Genomic DNA, 25,370 nt, shown 5'->3' on the forward strand with positions numbered 1-25,370 from the left:
CATTTCAAAATACATTAACGCATGTAATTATTTCCCACCCTCAACTATTCCAGATTCAAAGGTTAGACAAGTGTGTGTGTGTGTGTGTGTGTGTGTGTGTGTGTGTGTATAATAAAATATAAAATAAAATCAGGCAGTGTCATGGGTTTTAAAGAGATTACAAAGAATTTTATAGGAACTAAAAAGGAAAATTTGATTCCTATTTAAGAACAATTTCTGTCCCTATTAAAGTCAATAGGAGTTTTGACATTATCTCTAGCAGGAGCAGGATTGGCACTTTATTTAGTTTGTTTCATTAAATAATTGCAGCATACCTACAGGGTGACAATGAATAGAATTATTTCTTTGACCCTAAAGCCTCAAGTGGGTTTATTATAAATTTATTGAAGGTACAGTAACATCAAATAGTCTGCTTCTTATATACTAATTAATTTACGTGTGTATGTATGAGTAACATTTTTTACTATGGTTTTCTAGCAATTCATTTCTGATATGCATCCTTTGTTTTCCGTGACAGGATATGTGGGTGACTGGGTGTGCATGACCATAAACATGGTGCCCTGAATAGCTTCCCTGTCATCAAATGTTGAGATGATTTTCATGATTACCTGTTGTTTTAGCAAATTAATTTGTTGAAGTCTTCCGGTTGTCTGTATCTTCAGAGGTTTGGGAATTAGGTGATGCTTCTATTGGAGAAACAAAGCAGTTTATCGCTATGTCTGTGCTGTATCTCATTTCATTGTTATGGTACTTATAAAGTGGAAGTCTCACCACTTTCAGAAGTATGTCATCTTCAGTCTTCCTTGACAAAGTGAGTGTCTGCTGGCATATGTAATCCTTACTCATCCAAGCTACAGAGACTGTCTGCTTTTAACCATTTGGTTGTATTTTAAATAAAATTATTTCAATATCATGTTATAGAGCAGCCAATGCCTTTTAGTCATTTTGAAAAGCATTCTCTTCAGAAACAATCCTGTTAATCTAGAAGATTCATTCAGCGGTCAGATTGAAAAAAGTCATTCTTTCTTAAGAGTTCATTTGCCTTTTCTGCTTATTCCCTGCCAGACGTCATAGGGCCAGATCCCGAGGTGCTGTAAATCAGCTTCACTACACTCATTTTGATGGTGCCCTGCTGGTGGCGTCATAACTGATTGATGAGGAAATCATTATGAGGGTCCAAATCCTGGTTTGTCTTCCGTATCAGAGTGCTCCCTGGCTAAATCATTGGGATTCTGAGCAAGGTGAGCAGGAATTGGCCTCATTCAGTGATTAAAATAGATCAGCATAGGAAGGGGAGCTCACATGTTCCCAAGCTGGCGCATAGCCAGCCAAGCAAACTCTGTGTGTGCATGTGTGGTTCCAGTAGCAGACTTATCGTAATGCTACCCATCCTTATTCTGACAAATGCAATTATTAAAATTTGACCAGAAAACAGACTCTGAATTGGGATAAGGACTATGCATCAAAATGGTGTGTCCAGGGCTATCCTCTGGGGGAAAAAAATGAAAATATCCAATGCAATTTCCTACTTTTAGAAGATTTAAGGTAGTTCATCTCCCATCCATATCCAGATGTTTGATGATTTCTCCCAAATAATCATGTCCGTAACATCTAAATCAAACACTAACATGTATTTTACTGCAATATGTTGGCATCTAATTTTCTATACGGAGAGTTTTTTAAATTGTTGGTCTCTCAAGTTTCCTGTTCTTACTTTTTCTAATTCACTTCTGTTTTCCCTAGCCCTTTGGTCTGTCTAATGTAAGAATTTATATGATCCCATTTCTGAAGTATCTGCCTATATCTGGCTGTCTTTTTTTCCCATAGTCTTTTCATTTTCTCCACCATTAATTTCCTCCTCATCCCCCATTCTCTATTCTTTCCACCTTCATCATCCTCATTTCCCCGCCTCTTCCATTCTCATCTTCTGCTTCCCATGTCATCTAGGATGCACACGCAACCAAATCTTTATTTGCTACTTTGGACCCAGGAATAGAGCTGTTCGGGGAAAAAAACCCAAAACATTCCAGTGGAAATTTCCCAGCAGAAAATGAGAAAATGTCAATTTTAACAAAACATTTCAATTTTCCTGACAGAAAACCAAATCAAAACATTTCAGTTTGTCAAACTGAGGTGAAATGTTTTGTTTTGGGTCAGTTCAACATTAATCTGTGTCCACCTGAGCTGCAGCAATGCCTCATGGGAGTTGTAGTTTGGGTGCTGCGTTTCCCTATTCTTCCCTATGGGTTGGGGTCCCTGACTGGACTACATCTTTTGTGCTGCCCCATGGCCTGATTAAACTGCCATGGTGCATCATAGGAGTCCCATGACCCCAGTGTATCATGGGAGGCTGTGAGACTGTAAGAGGAGAAGAATGAGAAGGAAAAAAGACAGATTCTGAGCAGGCAAATGGAAGGAGGTGAGAATAGAAGAACATCACTTCCCCAAGCCTAGTTGAAGAGAGATGACTCTCCCTCTGCTTTTAGCAGAGGAGGTGGAGTTGCCATGCCCACATTCCTCCTTAATTGAACGTGGCCCCACATGCTGTGTGTTAGGATTTCAGGTGGAGAATAAGACATAGGATCAGATGAAAGGCTAAACAGCTTTTCTTGCCAATGTTCTTTGAAAAACAAATGAAAAAAGAGGAGAAAATTTCAGAAAATATGATCTGCGTAGAATTGCTTCTAATTAGTAGCATAGGCTCATATAGTAGCATAGGCTCTTGAAACCTGGACTGAGACAGAAATAAATTACCTCTCTGATTCTCTGCTGTCACTCTCCTTTCTTTTACTTGCCATGAGTATATCATTATTCCTATGTCAGACTACTTTACTATTTGTTAATATCCTTCTTTCATGGTCTTTATTAAGAAAAAAGACCTGTTCAAATATCTCTTTAAAATATCCAGTTTGTGGAACAGAAGCACTAAGCAGCCTTAATAAAAGGTTAGCAAAAAGTTGTGGCTTTCTCAGAGTTTTGTCCAAGTGGATGTACTTTTGATGTCTTTCATAGCTCCTAATTTAAGATGCCACATTTTCTGCAACCTGTTTGAGAACATATCATAATCATAAGTGCCAACCTCACACAGTTGGATAAAATTAAAGACTTAGCTTAAGACAGGCATCCTTTACTCTAAAATTATAACCATAAAAAACTACTATTCTCATGAGTTTGGTCTCATGTGATTATGATACTGTTTCCAATGGCTATGAAGCAGGCTTTCATGATCTGGTTACTAGATAGTTTCATAGCCAAAGAAAATATTTTAAAATTCCCATTGACAGCAAACAAGACATCTGGTCCTTAGTATGGAGGTAAGTAACCAATTAAGTAACCTTAATTGATGAACCTATCAAGAAATACAATAGCTCTAGAAAAAATATTCATATTCCAGTGGTGACTCATTCTAAATATGCAAACATCCACAGAGGTTTCAGCTTCTAAATATAAAATTTGTTAACCAGAAAGGATGTTTTCTTTGACCTGATGATGAGGGACACACTTTTATTAGTTCTTCAACAGCTGGAGAGGTTGCATAAAAGAATCTACTCTTCATTCTTCATAACTAAATTTTTTATTACAGCTGAATACATTAGAAAACAATATGCATCGGAGCTGGGTGTGAGAAAATTGCTTTCATCAGGGAAGGAGTAAGAGACAGAAATGAGGTGCAGGAAGGTGAGAAGAATGATTGCCTCCTATGGTCAAATGTTAATTGTAGGGACTGATGCAACCTATCCTGTAGTGATCAGTCCCATTTTACCCTGTGGTCAGTTTTTAGGCCCGAGTGGCATCATTACAGCTTTCTTCTTCTTTGAGCAGTGATTATAGGTACTATTAAAACCGTCCTTTAATAATGAGCAAGCATGTTGTGTTCTGCACAATAAGCACTCACTCACTGCTGGACATTGAAGCCAAAGAACAGTAAAGGGGAAAGAAAAGAAAAATCTAATATCTGAGAATTTTCTTTTAATATGGAATTGTTTAAAATTCTGAAGGATTTTGAGCCTGAGCTTTAAAATCCTAGGGTATATGTCTGAAATAATCTTCTACCTAAAAGCTATGGACTGGTAATTGACCTCCAACCCTTGCTACTCCTCCGATACTTTCTAGTGTTTAGCATTGTTTGATTCATGTGCACTTATTTCTGTGTTCATTTTTTAAATAATCACTCCATTCCAGGTAAACGTATTCCGTGGCTTTGAGTACTCCATCAATCATACTACGGAGGGTTGGGTAGCTGAATGCAGCAATGCTCCAAATAATGATGGTCTCTAATATTTGTTTGAAAATGTGTGTAATTTATTATCATAGACTAATTATGCATAATTATGGCTACTTTCTGACTCTTCTAGGCCAAAGTGGGCTGGAAGGAGCATGGAGGGACCTCACTGCAGCTGGTGCCCTGGGAGGAATTTGGCTGGTTTGTTCACAATTCCTGCCAGAGCTCCCAGGAAGTGCATCTGCAGCTATCCCTACAATGGGTGCTGCATGTAACCCCCCTTCTCTTCTTTGTGCCTGGTGTAAATGAAGGCAGAGTTGATTGTTACCAGCATTTTCTTCCCTACTAGTGGCCACAGTTCATTCCTTCCTCCCTGCCCCTCGCTAATACCACTCACAAAATATTTCCTCCTCTGAGCCAGCTCAGCTGCACTGGCTATACATTTGGGGTAGGAGGAGAGGCACAGTCAATGCTCAGCCCATTCTCTGTCCCTCTCTGCCCCACTTATACATGCAGTAGCCGTCTAGAGCTTCTCAGCTCTGTGCGCAGATTGGTGATGCAGGAAGACCACATCAGGGGGAGAGGGGGAAGGGATGGTTTCTCCTCTTTTCTGCCTGGGTGGCCACCTGGACAAATGGTAATCTTGTCCTAAATGAATAAAGCAAAAAAATTGAGCTGAGGAACAAACTAATTGCTGCTCTAGCCGCTTAACATATTTGGTCATCAAAATGTCACATAACATGCAAGGCCTTTTGCTCACAATGGATTGCAAAGCCAGTGGCTGGCTAACCTGGTGGCTGCCCCGTACCCTCTTGTTGTCTGTTTGATGTAAGCAGTCCTGGCCAAAGGCCAAACCCCTGGCTTGAATGTGCATTGACCAAGCTGTTACGTGTTTGCTAGTGGGAAACACAAAGAGGAATGTGCCAGTGTGTCCAGTGGTCTCTGCCTGCCCTGGAATATTCAAACTAACTGAGTGTAAGAGGAACTTCCTAAAGGAAGTGATATGCCTAACACAAGAAATATCACCAGGAATAAGACAATGTTACCTGGCCCAGCACCAGCCCTTTTCTGTATACTTAATCCCTTCTTTGGGATTTCTCACCATAGTCTCCACTGGCCAGAAAAAAAAAAAAAAAAAGCTGAGTAAAGCATTCTGAGTACAATATTTGTTTTGTTTATTTCCTGGTAATTTATTCTAGGCCAGATCTGCCTCCTTTAAAATCGATGGCAAAGTTCCCACTGACTTCAGTGGGAGCAGGATTGGGCACTCTGTTTGTTTATTATTACCCATGCATGAAATAGTTCAGTGTTCTGCCTGAATTCCGCCTTTAATCCTAGTTTTCTAATTTTTACATCCCTCCGTTTTTGAACATTTTGCCACTGTGAAAAATGTAGCTCTATCCATGTGTTCAATCCCTTTCCATAATTTTGAAAACTTCTATTAGGTCACTTCAGTGTCGGCTATTTTCCAGTGAGAATAAGCCCAGCTCCCTTAACCTTTCCTCATAACTTAGATTTTAGAGACCTGATATTATCTCTGTTGCCCTATAGTGCATCCTCTGCAAGGCAATAATATCTTTCCTGTATTACAGTGACCAGCCCCACCGAAAGGTCTAGATATGCTCCAGATGAGGTATAGCTAATAACGATCTTATACAGTAACTGTATCACCTTTTGTTTAGTATTCTATCCCCCTGCTAATACCACTTGATATCTTGTTTGCCTCTCTTACTGCTGCTGTGCACGGGATTGATGGTTTCAGTGATTTTTCTACAATAACTCCCCATCGCAGGCAGCAGCAGTAGGATTCGCCACTTGGGAAGGGACATGGCCATTTCAGCACCTGGGAATTTGTGTCCTGGGGAAATAAAGTAATCAATTTAGTCAAAATACTTGGAGAAAATATTACCATTGATAAAAGCAATCATAATGATGTATAAAGAACGAGGAGTACTTGTGGCACCTTAGAGACTAACAAATTTATTTGAGCATAAGCTTTCATGAGCTAAAACCCACTTCATCAGATACATGCAGTGGAAGAGACAGTAGGAAAATATATATACATAGAGAACATGACAAAGTAATATGTCCTCTAAAACAGTAAGTTTACAGGGGATAAAAACCTCATCAATTCAGTGATTCATTAGGGCAGCAAAGAAACTTTAGGGATCTCTTGCCATTTTTGTTGTCTTTGTGGAGCAGTTCATTGGTGCTGCTATGAAGTAACTGCAGTTGAGGTCCAGCAGGGAGCATGGCTTCCTTCCTGAAGCTTCAGGATGGAGGTGCTTAGTTTCAAGGTTCATATGAGGTGAACAGCTAAGCTATCAGAGAGTGGTCTTTGGGTCAGTTAAATGGCAGACTTGTTCAGGCAATTAATGGGCAGTCAGCAGACTCAGTGCCAGCAATTAAATTACTGAGAGTTTAGGCATAACTGTTTGCTCCTTAATTATCTTTCAAGTCCAGACATAAGCTTGGGAGTTGTAACCAGATCACCGATTTCTTTCCCTTGCTTTCAGCAGTTTGCAGTAGATGACAAAAAGCAGCTTTGTCCAATCCCAGCATCTTTCTGGACTCTGGGTTGTAAATATCTCAGAGCAGTTACATTTTCTTCATATCACTGGAATTTAAAGAGAATTTTCAGCTGTTAGGCACAGGTTTCCTGGGGTGTCTGTTCCAGTATTATGCTCTGTGAACCCTGCCATGCTAGGAAACCAATCCATTAGTAGATCCTTCCCCTCCATACACACACACCTCAATTGGTGGTGAAAATGGTTTAATTATAGGTGTATATGGGACAAATCAGAATCATTACAGAAAGTGTCCAAGGCAATTTTTAAAGACGGATGTGGAAAGAAGCAGAAATGGGGAAGAACCCAAGTATAAGGACAGTCGTTTACATTATCCTACTCGGATGATGTGTTCTGTCCTCAAACTGGAAATATTTACCTGGGATATAGACTCATAGACTTTAAGGTCAGAAGGGACCATTATGATCATCTAGTCTGACCTCCTGCACAATGCAGGCCATACAAGCTCACCCATCCACTTCTGTAACAAACCTCTAACCTATGTCCGAGTTATTGAAGTCATCAAATTGTGGTTTGAAGACCTCAAGCTGCAGAGAATCCTCCAGCAAGTGACCCATGCCCCATGCTGCAGAGGAAGGCGAAAAACCTCCAGGGCCTCTGCCAATCTGCCCTGGAGGAAAATTCCTTCCCAACCCCAAATATGGCGATCAGTTAAACCCTGAGCATGTGGGCAAGACTCACCAGCCAGCACCCAGGAAAGAATATGAGCAATTCTCTTGAGTTTGGGTTTCTTACCACAGTTTTAGACACAAACATGGTGGTTGGAACCTTGCTGAGAAGGGAAAGTAATGTTAATCACTGCTTTACCAAGTAAAGGAGATTTTTCCTCAGTGGAGTAAAGAGTGGAGGGAGAGCTAGAGAGGAGAAATCACTTGAGTACAGGAGAAAGGGTCCATTTCAATGAACACCAATGTGTGATTATGTCACATGCTGGTCAGAGTCCTGGCACTCATCAGATGGTCTGAATGTACATTGCAGCTTGTCGTGTGTCCGAAACCGATTGCGGTTCGATCAGCTTTGGTATTGGGAGAGGAAAAACCAGGCTGGACCAGAATAAAGTTTAAAGCCAAGTGGCTGCGTTTATTTGGGGGATAGTTACAATGTTGGCCGAGGAGGGGGGCAATTCTTAGCTGGGATGTTATCAAACAATACAAACACACCCAAAAATCATCAAAATACAAATCTATACTGCTCACTGCTTCACACTGAATAGGCAGACACACCAATTACACAAGGAGGAAATCGGGTTCGTCAGAGCGGTGCCCGGTGCAACACAGAAAAAAGAGACCCACGGGTCACTGCCTCAACCGCCCTTGCTTTCACACTAAGGGATTTACCCAGAGTGTGGTGCGGCTGCGATTGTGCAGGTTCCACTCACACAGACCGCGGGGACAGAAACCCCTTGGTCAGCTAATCCTCAGGTGGAGACAGCACCTAGCACCAAACACTCCAGACGAAGACAGAGCAGTAACTCACACAACTTAAAACAGTCTACAATTAACTATCTACTAAAACCCAGAACAACTATACAAACTAAACAACTATGCAATTATGAGCTCAATAATTCAACTCTCATATACTGTATACACACTTGGTACCGAGTTAGGAAGGGGGAAAAAGAGGGGAAGCTAGGTAAGCAAACTGTCAGAAATTAGAAAGCAAATACCGCACTCCAGGCGCAGCTGACCAGCAGAGCAGACACCAGAAGCATGACGAGCTGATGGAAATAGATCCAAAACGATAAATCCAAAGCGATAACGAATCCAAAACGACACGACACGAGCTAGCTATACCGGGAGGAGACCCTGGCTGGAAGGTCGATCAGGCCCTTCAGCTGACACGCGGATACTCCACACAAAGATTGGGGGGAAACATAGTTTTATTCGAAGGGTCTCACTCACTCGTGTCAGCATCTGATTGGTCCCTGGCTCCTACACCCTTCAGGCTCCGAGCTGTTGCCCCCCACGCCAACAGGATTTGCACACGGCACACTGGCATCTCTGCACAAGGCACTAGCCTGACCCCTAGATGACCAGGTGAAAAGAGCGGGAAAATGCACACAGCACTAGAATGTTGCACACCGCACCTCAGGGTTGTACACGACACCACGGTGTTGCTGGGCAGAATTAGGTCTCTGCCCTCTCCTGTGGAACAAGAACCTGGTCCAAGATGGAGGCTGCCTTGTCCTTTTAGCAGAACAAGATGGCTGTGGACCGACGATTGGCCATACAGAGCCATAACTATGTATAGGGTTGCGACAGTGTATAAGCTAGTACATTGAGGAACTCTCGCTTGGTTTGGGATATGCACACTAGAAAGGTCAGCAAAAGAGGTGACCCAGGAGGCAATTAATTCATTTTCACCAAATTCTTCAATCAGTTGTTTCACCCATTTTCCACTTTACTGAATTTCACCTGCCCACATTTTGTGTATCTCTGAATTTGAAATATGTACAAACTATACATCTTCAGTAGATGTATGAAAATAAGTTATACAGCCAGGTGAGCACAAATACTTTTCAATTTGCTTATCCAAATCTAAAACTGACACATTTATCTGAAATTCTGCTCTGCTATAATCAGGTAGTCTTATTTTAAAGCATTCCATAGAATGATTGTCTTTTTGTTCTTTTACCTTTCTACTATATTGAAAAAGCTGTAGACTTTGGGTACTTGAAACTGGGGAAAAAGCGAGGATCTGGGAACATTTTCAATTACATAAAAGGTAAAGGAGGAGGAAGGTAAATTGTTCTCCTTAACCTCAGAGGATAGGACAAGAAGCAATTGACTTAAATTGCAGCAAGGGTGGTTTAGGTTGGACATTAGGAAAAACTTCCTAAGTGTCAGGATGGTTAAGCACTGGAATAAATTGCCTAGGGAGGTTGTGGAATCTCCATCATGAGATTTTTAAGAGCAGGTTAGACAAACACCTGTCAGGGATGGTCTAGATCAGTGGTTCTCAACTCTTCCAGACTACTGTACCCCCTTTCAGGAGTCTGATTGTCTCACATACCTCCCAAGTTTCACCTTACTTGAAAACTACTTGCTTACAAAATCAGACATAAAAATACAAAAGTGTCACAGCACACTATTAACTGAAAAATTGCTTACTTTCTCATTTTGTATGTATTAAATTTTAGTTTGTACTGACTTTGCTAGTGCTTTTTATGTAGCCTGTTGTAAAACTAGGCAAATATCTAGATGAGTTGATGTACCCTGGAAGACCTCTGCATACTCCTAGGGGTAGACATACCCTGGTTGAGAACCACTGGTCTAGATAAGACTGTACTGCCATGCGTGCGGGGGACAGGACTAGATAACCTCGTGAGGTCCCTTCCAGTCCTTTGATTTTATGTCTGAGTGAATGACAAATTTGAAGTACTGTACTGATAAACACATTAAAGAGACAATGAGAACAAGCAATAAGAGAAGCCAGAGCCTTAATATTGAGCTCTGGACCCTAAGAAGCCTCTGTGAATTTTGCTGTATGTTCCACTATAGCTATGCATTATGCCTTTTATGCTTGCACAGAATATGGTGATGCTTCTTAGATCAGACACAAAAATACCTGGGGTTGATTCTTTTGAAAATGATTATTCCAAGCTAGCGTGGTGTTACCCAGCAAGGCATTATTATTGGTCATTTGTATTACAGTAGCAGCTACAGGCTGAAATCAGGGACCCAAGACTCTTCATCATGCTAGTCTTTGCACTGACATATTAAAAAGACAGCCCCTGCCCCAAATAATAAGATGGGTGAACTAGAGTGCCTTGTGATAAAGGAGGATATTGATATAATAGGCATCACAGAAACCTGGTGGAGTGAGGACAATCAATTGGACACAATCTTTCCAGGGTACAAAATATATTGGAAGGACAGAACAGGTCATGCAGGGAGGGGGCAGTGGCACTATATGTGAATGAAAATGTAGAATCAAATGAAGTAAAAATCTTAAGTGAATCCACATGTTCCATAGAATCTCTATGGATAGTAATTTCATGCTCTAATAAGAATATAACATGAGGGATCTATTATCGACCACCTGATCAGGACAGTGATAGTGACGATGAAATGCTAAGGGAGATTTGAGAAGCTATCAAAATAAAGAACTCAATAATAGTGGGGGATTTCAATTATCCCGATATTGACTGGGAACGTGTCACCTCAGGATGAAATGCAGAGTCAAAATTTCTCGATACTTTAAATGACTGCTTCTTGGAGCAGCTGGTACAGGAACCCACAAGGGGAGAGGCAAATCTCAATTTAGTCCTGACTGGAATGCAGGATCTGGTCCAAGGGGTAACTTATAACAGAACCACTTGGAAATAGTGACCATAATATAATAACTTTTAACATTCTTGTGGTGGGAAGAACACCTCAACAGCCCAACACTGTGACATTTAACTTCAGAAAGGAGAACTATGCAAAAATGAGGGGGTTAGTTAAACAGAAATTAAAAAGTACAGTGACTAAAGTGAAATCCCTGCAATCTGCATGGACACTTTTCAAAGACACCATAATAGAGGCCCAACTTAAGTGTATACCCCGAATTAAAAAACACTGTAAAAGAACTAAAAAAGAGCCACCGAGGCTTAACAACCATGTAAAAGAAGCAGTGGGAGATAAAAAGATATCTTTTAAAAAGTGGAAGTCAAATCCTAGTGAGGTAAATTAAGTGTCCTAGGACCAATCCTATTCTACTTATTCATAAATGATCTGGAGAAAGGGGTAAAAAGTGAGGTGGCAAAGGTTGCAGATGAAACTAAACTGCTCAATATAGTTAAGACCATAGCAGACTGTGAAGATCTTCAAAAAGATCTCACAAAACTAAGTGATTGGGCAACAAAATGGCAAATGAAATTTAATGTGGATAATGTAAAGTAATGCACATTGGAAAAAATAACCCCAATTATACATACAATATGATGGGGGATAATTTAGCTACAACTAATCAGGAAAAAGATCTTGGAGTCATCATGGATAGTTCTCTGAAGATGTCCACGCAGTGTGCAGCAGCAGTCAAAAAAGCAAACAGGATGTTAGGAATCATTAAAAACGGGATAGAGAATAAGACGGAGAATATCTTATTGCCCTTATATAAATCCATGGTACAACCACATCTTGAATACTGCGTACAGATGTGGTCTCCTCATCTCAAAAAAGATAGACTGGCATTAGAAAAGGTTCAGATAAGGGCAACTAAAATGATTAGGGGTTTGGAATGGGTCCCATATGAGGAGAGATTAAAGAGGCTAGGACTTTTCAGCTTGGAAAAGAGGAGACTAAGGGGGATATGATAGAGGTATATAAAATCATGAGTGATGTGGAGAAAGTGGATAAGGAAAAGTTATTTACTTGTTCCCATAATATAAGAACTAGGGGCCACCAAATGAAATTAATGGGCAGCAGGTTTAAAACAAAAGGAAGTTGTTCTTCACACAGCGCACAGTCAGTTTGTGGAACCCCTTGCCTGAGGAGGTTGTGAAGGCTAGGACTATAACAAGGTTTAAAAGAGAAATTGATAAGTTCATGGAGGTTAAGTCCATTAATGGCTATTAGCCAGGATGGGTAAGGAATGGTGTCCGTAGCCTCTGTTTGTCAGAGGGTGGTGATGGACAGCAGGAGACAGCAATAGGTCCCTTTCTATTTGGTGGGAATATCTGTAAGGGATTCTAAAAATTAGAATAGACATAACCAAAAGTGAAATGACCAATGGATGGTTCTGCTGTTGGGACTCCCAGATAAAAAGACATACCTATTGTATAACTCAAGATTGCTCTCCTCCCTTCCAAGAGCTTCAGTTTGCGCTATGGCAGAGGAGGGATTCCTCCCTCCACCCCCACCTCGCATAATATCTCATGGCTCAGCAGAGTGCAGGACAGCCTTGTTGTTATGGAGAAGCTCCTGGATGGACTAAAACAAGGGGCACAGTGGTTTCCTACAGATCTGGCTACGATTTCTAGCATATGAAAAAAGGTAAGACAAGCGCTTAGCTGCAAATCTTGAGAGTCCTATTTCTGGTCAAGTGCTGTTACCTTCTCCATCTGCTTTACCCTTTTTAATACAAAGCCACAGAGAAAATAACTGCTAGTCAAGATAACCTAAATTAAAAGAAAACTAAAGTGAATTGCAAACATCATAAAATAAGGAAAGTAACATTATGGTTGTAATGTTAATATATATGTTTGTGGGCAAACAATTTGTATTTACTTCCACTAATTTATTTATTTATTTGGTATTTTCCAGGCAGCCATGGTGCAGGGGGAGGGGAGGAAACACACCACACAGAGCAAGGATGCTATAATACAACATCTTTTTAAATGAATTTCATTGCCCTCAAATAAAGAGCATGTTTGCTTTTGTTTCCTCTGTTTATATTCTGCTTCCTCCTTGTGAATCTGTTAATATGGTGCTTTGAAATTGCCTTCAAACTCTTAAAACTTAGTTCATTACAAGATAGGCCAATTTAAACTTTACAATACTGGAATATATGGGAGGTTGTTTATGGTAACCAGCAAACCTAAGAAATCCCACAGCAGATGTGTGTTACTAAAATGAGCTGACAGATAACTATAGGAGTTAATAGTGGTATATATATTAACACTAGTTACACTGACAAAATAACTAGTAAAAGAACAATTCTAGTGACAATATAAGTGAAAATTTAGGGTTAAATTTTGTTCTCGGTTACATGCATGCAACTACCACTGAACACTTCAGAATCTGACATTAGGAAGTATGAAACAATTAAAACAGTTGTGTAATATTAGTATCACTGGTTCTGGCATTCAAGAACTAACTAACTAGCTCACATATAAAAACATAGTTTTCCTAAAATGTTCTAAGACAGGGGTGGGCAAACTTTTTGGCCCGATGGCCACACAAGGAATGCAAAACTGTATGGAGGGCCGGGTAGGGAAGGCTGTGCCCCCCAAACAGCCTGGCCCCTGCCCCCTATCCAACCCCTCCCACTTCCTGCCCCCTGACTGCCCCCCTCAGAACCCCCGACCCATACAACCCACCCCTGCTCCTTGTCCCCTAACCGCCTGCTTCTGGGCCCCCCTGCCTCTAACTGCCCCAGGGACCGCACTGCCTATCTAGCCCCCCCTGCTCCCAGCCCCCTGACTGCTCTGACCCCTATCCACACCCCCGCCCCTTGACAGGCCCCCTGGGACCCCACGCCTATCCAACCCCCCCATCCCCGACCCCTGTCCACGCCCCACCCCTGACAGCCCCGGGATTCCCACACTTATCCCGCCCCGTCCTCTGACCACCCCCAGAACCTCCACCCCATCCAACCGCCCCCTGCTGTCTCGCCAGAAGCGCACAACCCCCCCTCCCAGAGCGCTGGTGGCGTGGCTGCGGGGGAGGGGGGGACAGCGGGGGAGGGGCCAGGGGGAGCTCAAGGGCCGGGCAGGATGGTCTCGTGGGCCGTCTGTTCTAGGAAGTTGTTTCTGTGTAGTATTGTATAACTCGGTAATATGCTCAGGAAAGAGGCAGGGTGGTCCAGTGAAAAGGGAAACAACCTGGGAGTCAGGAAGCAAGATTCTATTTCTGGCTCTACAATAACATTTGGCAAGTCATTTAACCTCTCTGTGCTCCGACTTCCCCCTTTCTAAAAAGGGGGATAACACTGCTTACCTGCCATTGGAAAGTGCTTTAATATCTATGGATCAAAAGCATTTCTTAAGTTCTAAATATTATTGTGATTTGAATGTTATAGTCCAGTGGTAGTCAGTTGGACTGTGGGCCCAATCTGAACCTCTAGACCAGAGGTGGGCAGACTATGGCCCACAGGCCACATCCGGCCTATGAGACCATCCTGCCTGGCCCTTGAGCTCCTGGCTAGGGAGGCCAGCCCCCAGCCACGCCCCCGCAGCCGCACCACCACTCTGGATGGCGGGGTTGTGTGCTCCTGTCGAGCAGCACATCTGGCTCCAGCTGGGCAGCTGTTAATTAAAGCTGTTAATTTAAGCTGGGATTTGGTGTGCTTTCATTCAGGGCATCCCTTTTTAGCCCCCTGACCACATCATATTCAAAATGGACACCACAAAAAAGGGGAAACACGTAAGCAGTTATCATGACATTTTTACTAGTTACTCACTGGTTGTTGTAAGTTGGGTTGGGGCGCTCAATCAATAGCCCATCTAACGCAGCACACCTTGTAAATCGGCCATGCCCTGAGTGTTCTGGACCTCTGTAAACTGAGTCCCATAAAACCTGCCTGTTATGAGTGCAAGCAAAACTGGAATGTGTATTTGGTCCATTGCTGGTTTTAATATAGGGGTCCACATTACAGTGGAGATGGCTGTCTGGCTGCTTTAGGAGTCCCCAGGGCAGTCAATCAGGTCTGTGCATTGATGTAGGGTGCTTGTAAGGAGGTGTACTGCGTCTCTGTGCTAAACCAGCATCCTGTTGGTTTTACACCGAATTTTCACCCATTGCCGGCAGGCAATGAAAGTGAACTTCTCACGGAATAGGTATTCCAGAAACTTGGCTACACTCTGGGGCAAGATTAGAGTCACAAGCCCCCTCCAGTCCAAGATGTGCTGGTCAGTTGCTAGACACCTAAATATCTCCTTAGCGTATATGGATGGCTGTCCTCCGCTGGCCTGGAACAGAAGTTCATGCTTCGACTCAGGGACCTCCTGCATATCAATGTTCTCCAGAGCTTGCCCTGCCTGACAGGATTAAAAAAGCATAGCTAGAAGCTAGACCACTCATAAGTTTCTCCACCACCACACTAGAAAAAATGAAGAGGATAAAGAAATAATTTCAATTTAATTTTGTATTTTGTCTTGCCATAATGTGTGATGGCTTTCAGTGCTGCTCCAAAGGATGTCTGAAGTGGCCTGTGTTTTTTGTGGGATTGAAATACAGGCCATTGATAAAAATTTAATCTTTTGATCTTGAATTAAAGTGGCCCTTTTCACAGAGTGGGGAAATGTAATTTATTAGCACAATCAGACAATGTGCTCACTCTTTCTTCTATGAAGGCCCTTCTACCACCACGGTGCATCCACACAGTACCAGGAGCTTGGGAGTACAGACCAACCTACTGCAAGCAAAGAGAAAGGGTCCTAGATGTGCTGATGGGAGAGGTGCTAGCTAAAATGAATCAGCAGATAGAGTTCCAGAAGGACCACATGGAGTATCTAAATGATAAGGATGCAAGAAGGGTGGAAAGAGAGAGACAGGCTGCACAGCATGCAGAGAAATTGGTGGACAGATTCATGGAGCGTGACCAAGGTTAAGGGCAGAAAGGAGGTTGCAGCAGAAGAAGCTGTTCGAGCACTTGTGCTCATGGCTACCACCCTGCTGGCTCCAGTGCCACCTTCAGCTCCTGCACCATGTTCCAAGTCCCCTCTGCACTGTCATCTCTGCAAACTATGCATCCTTTGGACAATTAAAGAGGGAAGGAAGGTTAGACCATGGCATAGACAATGAACATTAGCACATGGAATGGACAAACATACCCTGTGCATTCATCCACTCCAGTCCAGTCACTGTGCACGTGTGCAAAATGCACCAGAAAGGCCAAGGAGAACAGAAGGACAGGGGACACCCAGGAATGGTTGCATATGTCATTTGACTGTTTTAGCACTGAGTCTGTTTGTTACGCTGTATGCTTTGATGGCAGCTTGTCTGTCTTTCTGGTTCTTACATTGGTATGTAAATACCTGTGTAAAATGGTGTTGAATTTGCACACAAGGCTATAATAGCAAGTTTTATTATACCTAATGTTAAAAATGGCACAAACTTTACTGAGAATGGGCATGTGAGGACATTCATTAACTTTCACAATAAAAAATTTACAAACTGTTATCACAGTAATCCATAAACTGTGAGTTGCAATACATGGCCAGTATTGATAACATGCGTAACACCAGATCTCCATTCATTTCATAAAAGTGTTTACAAAATTCACAATATCTAATAGCAACACATTTACAAAAATTTTCCCACAGCTGCCCCATATCCATACAGAGCACAACCTCAAATACCATTTCATTTCCCCTCATATATGTAACCATGCAAACCCATTATGTGGGTGCACAAAGCTTCCCTGGTTTCCATTGCACATGTGGATCCAGCACCAGTCATGACAGATGAACTGTCTGGCTGTGTATATATGTTTAAAAATCTAGCAGTGTTCTGAGTCCACTCCTGACAAAACGGTTCCCCCTTGTCCTCACAGACACTATGCAGAACACAGCAGACCGCTACAATGTGGGCTGCATTGGATGATACTGGCATCCAAATGGTTTTGAAGGCAGCTCCAACAGGATTTCAATCTGTCAAATACACTTTCCACCACCATCCTATGCTTACTGAGTGTGTGGTTGAACCTTTTGTGAGATCCTCTGAAATCAAGGTACGGTTTCATAAGCGATGGCAACAGGGTAGGTGGGATCCCCTAGAATAACAGTGGGAACAGTGACTCCATTTCTAACAACGTAATTTGATGGGAATAAATGTCCTAGCTTGTCCATGAAGGTGAAGTCCCAATATCTGGAACACCCACGCATCATGTACCCTGCTAGTGCATCCCACATTAGCGTCCATGAATGTGCCTCTGTATCAACCTGGGCGTGCATAACAATGCAGACGTATCTTATGTACTCATGTGCTCCGTGCACAGGCCAAACTACAGGCACATGACTCCCATCAGAGGCCGCAGAACAGTTTGTAGAGCCCATTCTCTTGAAGCCAGCAATAATTTCAGGAATATTTGTAATGCCCACCACCCTTGGGTATATCACGGTCCTGAGCGCCTCACAAACCTCTGCCACAACCACTCCTACAGTTGATTTGCCAACTCAATACTAGTTACCCATGGCCCTATAGCAGTGTGGGGTAGCCAGCTTCCAGATGGTTATAACAACCTGCTTTTCGACTGGCATGGCCTTCCTCTGTAGGTGTCCTGGTGCTGGAGGATTGGGGCAAGCTGCTCACAAACCTCCAGAAATGTCTGATTTTCAAGCGAAAGTCCTGGACCCACTGTTGGTCATACCAGGTCCTCATGACAATGTGATCCCACCCATCTTCGCCTGTGGCCCTGCTCCAGAAGCACTGGTCTACACAGGGGGAATCTCTGGCTAAGGCAATAGGCTTTAACAGCATCAGCTAAGTTGCGGCTGGATGTTGGTGTCCCCCCTCTGAGAGTTGCCTTCGGCAGTTGAAAAACTTCTGCAAAGATGTCCACCAGTGTTTCCCAGATGATCCACCTTGTTCCCTAAAATATGACTGACAGCATGAGGTGGAGAGGTTCTTCCATGGGGTTGGGATCCATATTGATGGCTCCAACTGCCGGAAGCCTGTGAACACAATGGGGCTCTACTGGATGTGTTGGTGGGCTAAAAACCACTCAAAAAGCTTCCAGTCAACTCTCATGGGATGGACAGACAAGTTCTCCCTCAACCCACTATGAAACAAACGCTTGAGTGGCTTCCACCAGTTAGGGTACTGTGGGATATGATAGGATACACCCACAGAAGCTGAGGGTGTGACTGGGTCTGTGAAGTGCAGTATGGGTGCATCAGTACACTTGTGAGGCCCAGACTTCAGTGCAACTGACGTGCAGGCTTGGAACTACCAAGTCTACAGCATGGCATACCGTATGGTGCCCAGAGTCACAGGGATCTGCATATATATAGCCAGTTACAGGCCAAGGGCCATGGTTTTTGCTTGTGTATATAACAAATGGCAAAGCGATTTATCTAGAATATCAACAGCATCAATAAAAATTTTAAAACACCCTGTGATGTTGTTATCCAATTTCATCCAGGAGAAAATTTATATCGATCTCTGGATGTTGGGGTTCACAGTGGAAACTTCAATTTAACCCTAAGCACTGTATAGCTCTGCAAATGTGACACTATAATAACTAGCGTGCAGCTAGTGAAGCGTTGTCACAATATGTTTTAAATATGAAGGCATTAATTTCTTAAATGTGTTTCACCTTTCTTCATGTATCAGGTTTTTTAACTGGGATAATTTGACAGCAGCCTTTGGTCTGTCTGAAAGATTTTGCTGGTGCTAGCTGCACACCTGCGTCTGTCCATGCATTAAACCTTGACTGTAGGACTCTCGTCACAAACGAACTGTCAGATCATTACTACGTTTGATGCAGTATAATCTGTCTTGAAATTAGAATTGGTCCATCCAGGCTCGAATTTCACTTGCTACTGAGGCTAATACCTAGTTTGAATATGCATTCATGGAGATTCACATCCATTTGGAATCCAGAGGGAGTACAAGTTAAGAGCAGATTTTCTGAATTAGCATGTCGAGAGGGAAGAGTCCTTCATTTCGACTGCTGCAGATGCCTCTCCCTCTTGTTCATTACAATTGCATTTCATCAGCTTTATGATGTCCACATGTCAATTGAGTGTGAGGATTTTGCACACAAAAGAGCCATAGGGAAAACGACTTCACTAGCTAATCAGCTGATTATCATACCTCAAATGGGCTGCAGTATGCTGCTCCCAATGCTGCATCAGTGAGAGCGGAATTGAAAATTAAGACAGCAAAGAAAGAAGATGCTACAACCCAGTTTAAAAAAATCAAATAGGAATTTGTCAGGGATAGAAAGGAACAAATACAGCCAGAACAAATGCCTCTGAAATATACTGGGACTGATGAAGTAGAATGACTAATGCTCTTTCATCAAAAGGTGTGGGGGGGTGAAAGGTTAATTAACTGTATTATCTGCCTGTTTATGCCCAGCTGTGTAAAGCTCAATAACACACTGTAGCCAAGAATCCAGACCAGTTGCAAGAACAGCTTCTTCTAATAATTGAATTAGCTTCTGAACAAACTGCATGTTCGTGTAGCAAAACAGACTCTTCTCCATCTAACTCCCCTTTGGACCCGCTTTTTGGATGGAGCTCTGAAATGTACAGTTTTTTTATAAACTAATTTACAGTAAATGATCAAAACAATAATAAAAATAGACATTACTTGAGACCCTTAAGAAATAGTTTGCGGTAGCTAACATGTATGGATTTCTTTAGCCTGTGTTTATAGATCTATAAGAACTAACATTTAATGGTTAGAGTGGGCTTTTTCTTTTTCGTCTGAAATTTACCAAAGTTTTATCCCAGCTCCCTGGAGTCTTCCTCAAGTCTATCTAAAATGCAGTTAGAGCAGAGGCTGTCTTTTGCTTCACAGAGCGTCTGCCTTATGCTTTCATCAGAGTAGTCTAACTCTCACAGATGCACTATTTAACAATGCCATCCCCTGCTTTCATCAGAAGGGGGAAGGTTGCAGAGCTGAGCCCTGAAGAATAAGGGGGGCAGGTCCCCTGTGATCGGCGAAAGCTGAACATCGGTGCCAGTTTCCATCTGTCATGATAGCCTATCTCCGAACCTTCAATCTGTCAAAAGCTTGCTGCCTAGCTGAAGGCTCCAGGAGATTTGGTGCACTAAACACATTTGACAACAGCATTATCACTGCAAGGAGCCCAGCAAAATGCCATCAATGTGTTAATTGTAGCTGGCTATGTAAAGTGTCACTTCCCATATCATTTTACACCAGCTTTGCCTATTTTACAGCGCCAAATTTTCTACACTTTACAAACATATGGATTGTTCCTGTAAAAATGTGGTCCTCTTTCATATCACCTATGTTCTTTTGCCAGAGGTTTAATTTTGATTGAATACATTGCCCCAACAAAACAATGCCATCTACAAAAAAATAAATAAATAAAATAAAGGGCTTGTAGAAAGCAATCGAATTCAGATTGCTGCTGTTCTAATTTGATATCTCATTGGAGATTTTTTTCCCTGGGCTTGCACATTCTTTAATGTCTAAATGATTCACTTTGCTGCAGTTGCTCCAAACTCCTTTTGTCAGTATCTTTGTAACCCTGAGTTTTTCTTCCATCATGATGTGAGAACAGTTTTGTAATGATAAACAGGAGAGCACAGCATAAATAAATGAAAAATCCCCCTTGAAGGTATGAAAGTAGCTTTTTGCACCCAAGTAGCTAATATTCAGTTTCTGGTACATGGTGCCAGGTGTTAAATTTCTCTAGTTACAGTCACTAATGCAAATTAGATTCTTTTTCTGCTCATAAAAAATCAAATCCACATTAGAAAATAGCTATAAAATGTAATGACTTAAATGCTATAGTGTTTTACAAATCTCCCTGCATTTCTGTGGCAGATAATGCAATAAAACTAGGAAAGGATAATAAAATACAGTAGAAAGTTGAGTTATTTAAAGGTCTTTTGTGATTGCTTACTTAGGGATTTGATGTACTTTTTTGCTTTTCTTTCATTGTTAGAGAAATAAGCATGCTTATTATTCCATTTCTTTACCGGATTGAATGTAAACAACGTCTGTTTTTAAATTGTTACCATAGCTGTAAAGGTGGTTTGCGCTATTGGAAAATATCATATGGTGAAGTTTATAAATATATCTGCAACTTTTAATCATGAGAATTCTAAATATGTGTGGCAGCTTTTAAGAATGTTGCAATGACCTAGACAGAGATTCTAATACTGAGACATAAGTGGATCTTTAAGTATCTTCTCCAATTGACTAAGGTATTTATAGCTATTTTCAAGTGTGCATGAAAGCTTTCAAAAGCAAACAGGAAAATAAATCTAAACTATTGGGGTAAGCAAAACCCAATTTGCTTACATACGGCACACAGCAATACAGAATGCAACAAGGGAAGCCGCAAAAGCCACGCATTTATCAACATTTAAATCCAAGCAGTGTTCCATTTACTCAGCTGCAAACTGCATAGTTCTTTCAGCTCCTGCCAAGTACCCAATATAAGGTATTAAATTAAAATCCGAATGAAACTTTAAGCCCTAGATGAATAGGATATTTTGTGCAGCATAAAGGAAGTTATGATTAAAATTAACATTTCTGAACTCATTTGTAGACTGTACTCTGCCGTTTACTTACTGCATCTTTTCTAAAGGAAGCATAAAAGAAATTTCATGGAATGACTTTACAATAATTGCCTATGAAACAGGAGCCATGGTGAAGAGGCTACCCCTTTCTTGCAAACCTTTGCTGACTATACTCTCCTCTTCTTTCCCCCATAAGAAAGTGCTCAGAGTTTTAAATAGGATTTTAGTAGATTCTATACAGAATGTGATACTTTCAGAGCATCTTTGGGACAGAAGCAATAGCCCACTTGTATACCAGGGTGACAAGTATGGAAGAACAGCCTGAAACAAACCAAGCTGAAGTCAGTGGAAAGACTGACTGGATCAGACCCTAAATGCCTGCGGACACAAATAGATTATCCAAAACTAAGCCATGGATCTTTCAGAAATTTCTTTCAAGTGGAAGGTTACTATAGTTAGAATTCTCAAATCCCAGTGACTACAGGGTTATGGTTAGCTATTCTTAACTGTAATCTGAACATCCTAATGAGTGGGAGGAGGGGGTAGTTAACTTTTAATAGGTTCTTGGGAAAATAATTGTTTTTCTACAAATTAATTGGAGACTATGATTATTTAGAAGATTATTTGCTATCATTTGAATATATAGGTAATATTTCATTAGGGTATGTGAACTATATACTATCCTGCTGAGTTTGGCCAAGGTTTTCAAGTCACTAATGGCTGGCTACCTCAATTTTTGGGTACCCAATTTGAGATTCCTCAGAGGTCTGATTTTTTAGAAAGCTCTGAGGACCTGGCCTCTGAAAATCAGGCCTCTCTAAGGAGTATCAGATAGGGCACCCAAAATCACTAGTCACTTTGAAAATGTTGTCCTAAAAATTTATCAGCAGTTCATTCAATGCAAAGAATAGCATTTTAGGTGTATTTCTTGGGTAACTTGTTTGATGTATTCTACAAAATGCCTCTTCAAGCTCAAGTGGCCTGGGATTTAAAAACAAAATCCACTCTAAATATAAACAGTTATTTAGGCTCAGAGTAAGGGAGTATTGGTGTGGTGGGGAGAGCATCCTCCATGGGGCTACTCTGCCCCCTATCCCACATGTGGCCAGGAGTGGGTGGGAAGGGTGAGTATAGCTAGGGACTGGCCTCTGTTCCACCCACCTCCCTCTAGCCTATGTAGCTGTGATAGCATGCCAGGGGCTACACCAGGTACAGTGCTGTCACAGGATACATTCCACACGCACACACACACACCCTGGGGGGTTACCAGGAGAGAGACTGTAAGTCTGACTCCAGTCTGCTTCCCAGTCTCCTCCTGGGGCAACCCAACAATGTGCTACCCATACACATGCTAAAGGCACAACAGAGCCAATTCAATAGCTATTCCATGTGAAAACTCCCATTTTAGCCAATGGGAGTATGACATTTGATGCAGCTCCAGGGTCAGGTCTTAATGTAAAAAACATAATCCAAGAGACTTTTTTTTTTAAGTTTGAAGCTTGTATGTAGGATTATAGACAGCCATTTGGTGTCAGATTTTCTAAAGTAGCCTCTAAGTTTGCCCATCCAAAGCCCCAGGCATGCAAGCAACTTTGAGTGTCCACCATATAGCTTGCTGGAGTCAGGTCCAGGTGTCAAATTGTTGCATGCAAATAGCACTTATGCACCCAAATCAGGAAGTCAACCATATGACTATCCAATCTGAATGCTTGAATACAATCATGGAACACAAATCTGATATTGGGGGCATTACAATACTCAAGGGCCCAAAATCACATGCCACATACCATTTTTCAGGGTTTTGTATTTTAAACAAAATCAGCCACTATTCATTTCCCAGCTGAAGCCGGCATCTAAAATTAGTCTCTTTGCTGCCTACTCAACTTGAAAAAAGTACATGAGATGAGAGACGTGAAGTTTCCAGCAGAAGAGACTGAGGAGTCCTTGGATTTTCATTCGCCACTTTATTCTGACCTGACAGTTTTCAATTACATATTTAATCCCTCTCCATCTTTAAAATCTACTCCCATGCTGCTGGCAACTCACAGTGAGAAGGAAAAAAAATACCTCTTTCCTCATCATTACCTTATTGTGGGCCTGCTTCTTTACTTAGGGTACCTTGTATGATGGTACCAACACTTCCCTGTCTGTACTGGAAATACCTTGCCTGATATATCCTAGGATTGCATTAGTCTTTTTCATGGCGGCATCACATTGACGGCTCATAGTCATCGTGTGATCAACCAATACACCCAGGTCTTTCTCCTTCTGTGTCGCTTCCAACTGATAAGTGCCCAGCTTAAAGCAAAAATTCTTGTTAGTCCCTAAATGTATGACTCTGCACTATTAAATTGCATCCCATTTCTATCACTCCAGTTTACAAGGTCATCCAGATCTTCTTGTATGATATTCCAGTCCTCCTCGGTAGTGTCAATATCTCCCAATTTTGTCACCCACAAATTTTATTAGTGCACTCCCACTTCTTGTGCCAAGGTCAGTGATAAAAATGTTAAATAAGATTGGTCCCAAGACTGATCCCCGAGCAACTCCACTAGTAACCTCCCTCCACCCTGATAGTTCACCTTTCATTATGACCCACTGTAGTCTCCCCTTTAACCAGTTCCTTACCCACTTTTCAAGTTTCATATTACTCCCCATCGTCTCCAATTTAACTAATAATTTCCTATGTAGAACTCATATCAAATGCCTTACTGAAATCCAGGTAGAGTAGATCTACAGCTAATATTTGCAGTATTACTTCCTCAAAAACTAGAGAATCAGGGCTTGTCTACATGGCACTGTTACACAGCACATTAGACAGGTGTGATTTGTAACATGCTAATGTTTCATGTAGACCCTGCTGGCATGAACTAAAGGGTACCTAGTTTGTGTTACCACTTAATGCCCTTTACTCTGCTATGTAGAGGCCCGAGTCACAATGTTTTCAGTTGATAACTTCAAATAACAGATACATTTTCAAAAAATCACAATCTCTCAGCAGACAAGCAGGGAACAAATTGACAAACAAGAAAAAAGGCAAAAATATGGGAATATTTTATTTGCCATTATTTATTTGTTCAGCTCTGTATTCATCACCAAGAAAATAAATTATCCATATTTTCCCCTTATGTATAATTCAGATTTTCTGGTCAGTAATTCAGTACATTGCTTACATTATTTCTATATAGAAGGTAACAGCAATAATTAAAATATGCAAGATGAACACAATATCTCAAGTCTATGCTTTCTTTCCTCTCCTCTGCCTTTTTTAAAGTAATAAACATAAATGTGCCTGAATTACCAAATCCTGATCTATCATGGATTCTGAATAAAAAAATTCCCATAGTACAAGGACATTTAGATTCAGTGTTCTGAGTTCAGCCCACTATAAAGTGAGCCCTGAGTTGGAAAATTAGGATGGGGTGAACTCTCAGTTCCACTGAAGTCAATATGAGTTTTGCCACTTTAATGAGGCCAGGATTTCACCTTGAATCTTAATCTGTATCTGAACGTCCCAAAATCCAGGGGAAGAGCAGTGACATCTGTTGTTCCAATCTGGAACCATCCTGCCCAATGAAGAAAGATAAACAGAAAAATCAAAGATGTTTGCTCTAACTTTTTATTTGTCATTAAGAACCTCTATGCATGCAAAGCAAATCTTACTTATACACATACATATAGTTTCCCTCAA

General features: G+C 41.5%; 1 long non-coding RNA gene across 2 annotated transcripts in view; it reads left to right on the plus strand.

Annotated features, from left to right (window-relative positions):
- LOC120375153 overlaps positions 1 to 25,370 on the plus strand; it is a 173,879-nt gene that overhangs the window by 145,668 nt on the left and 2,841 nt on the right. The window contains exons 7-8 of one of the 2 annotated variants that reach the window (XR_005586465.1): positions 12,603 to 12,785; positions 13,056 to 13,161. The exons of the other annotated variant lie outside the window; for it this stretch is intronic. This is a non-coding gene — a long non-coding RNA (uncharacterized LOC120375153). Of the gene's footprint in view, positions 1 to 12,602; positions 12,786 to 13,055; positions 13,162 to 25,370 lie in introns of those variants that run through there. 2 annotated transcript variants of the gene reach the window in all.

Source organism: Mauremys reevesii, linkage group 11 (assembly GCF_016161935.1).
Source record: "Mauremys reevesii isolate NIE-2019 linkage group 11, ASM1616193v1, whole genome shotgun sequence".
Lineage (NCBI taxonomy): Eukaryota > Metazoa > Chordata > Testudines > Geoemydidae > Mauremys > Mauremys reevesii.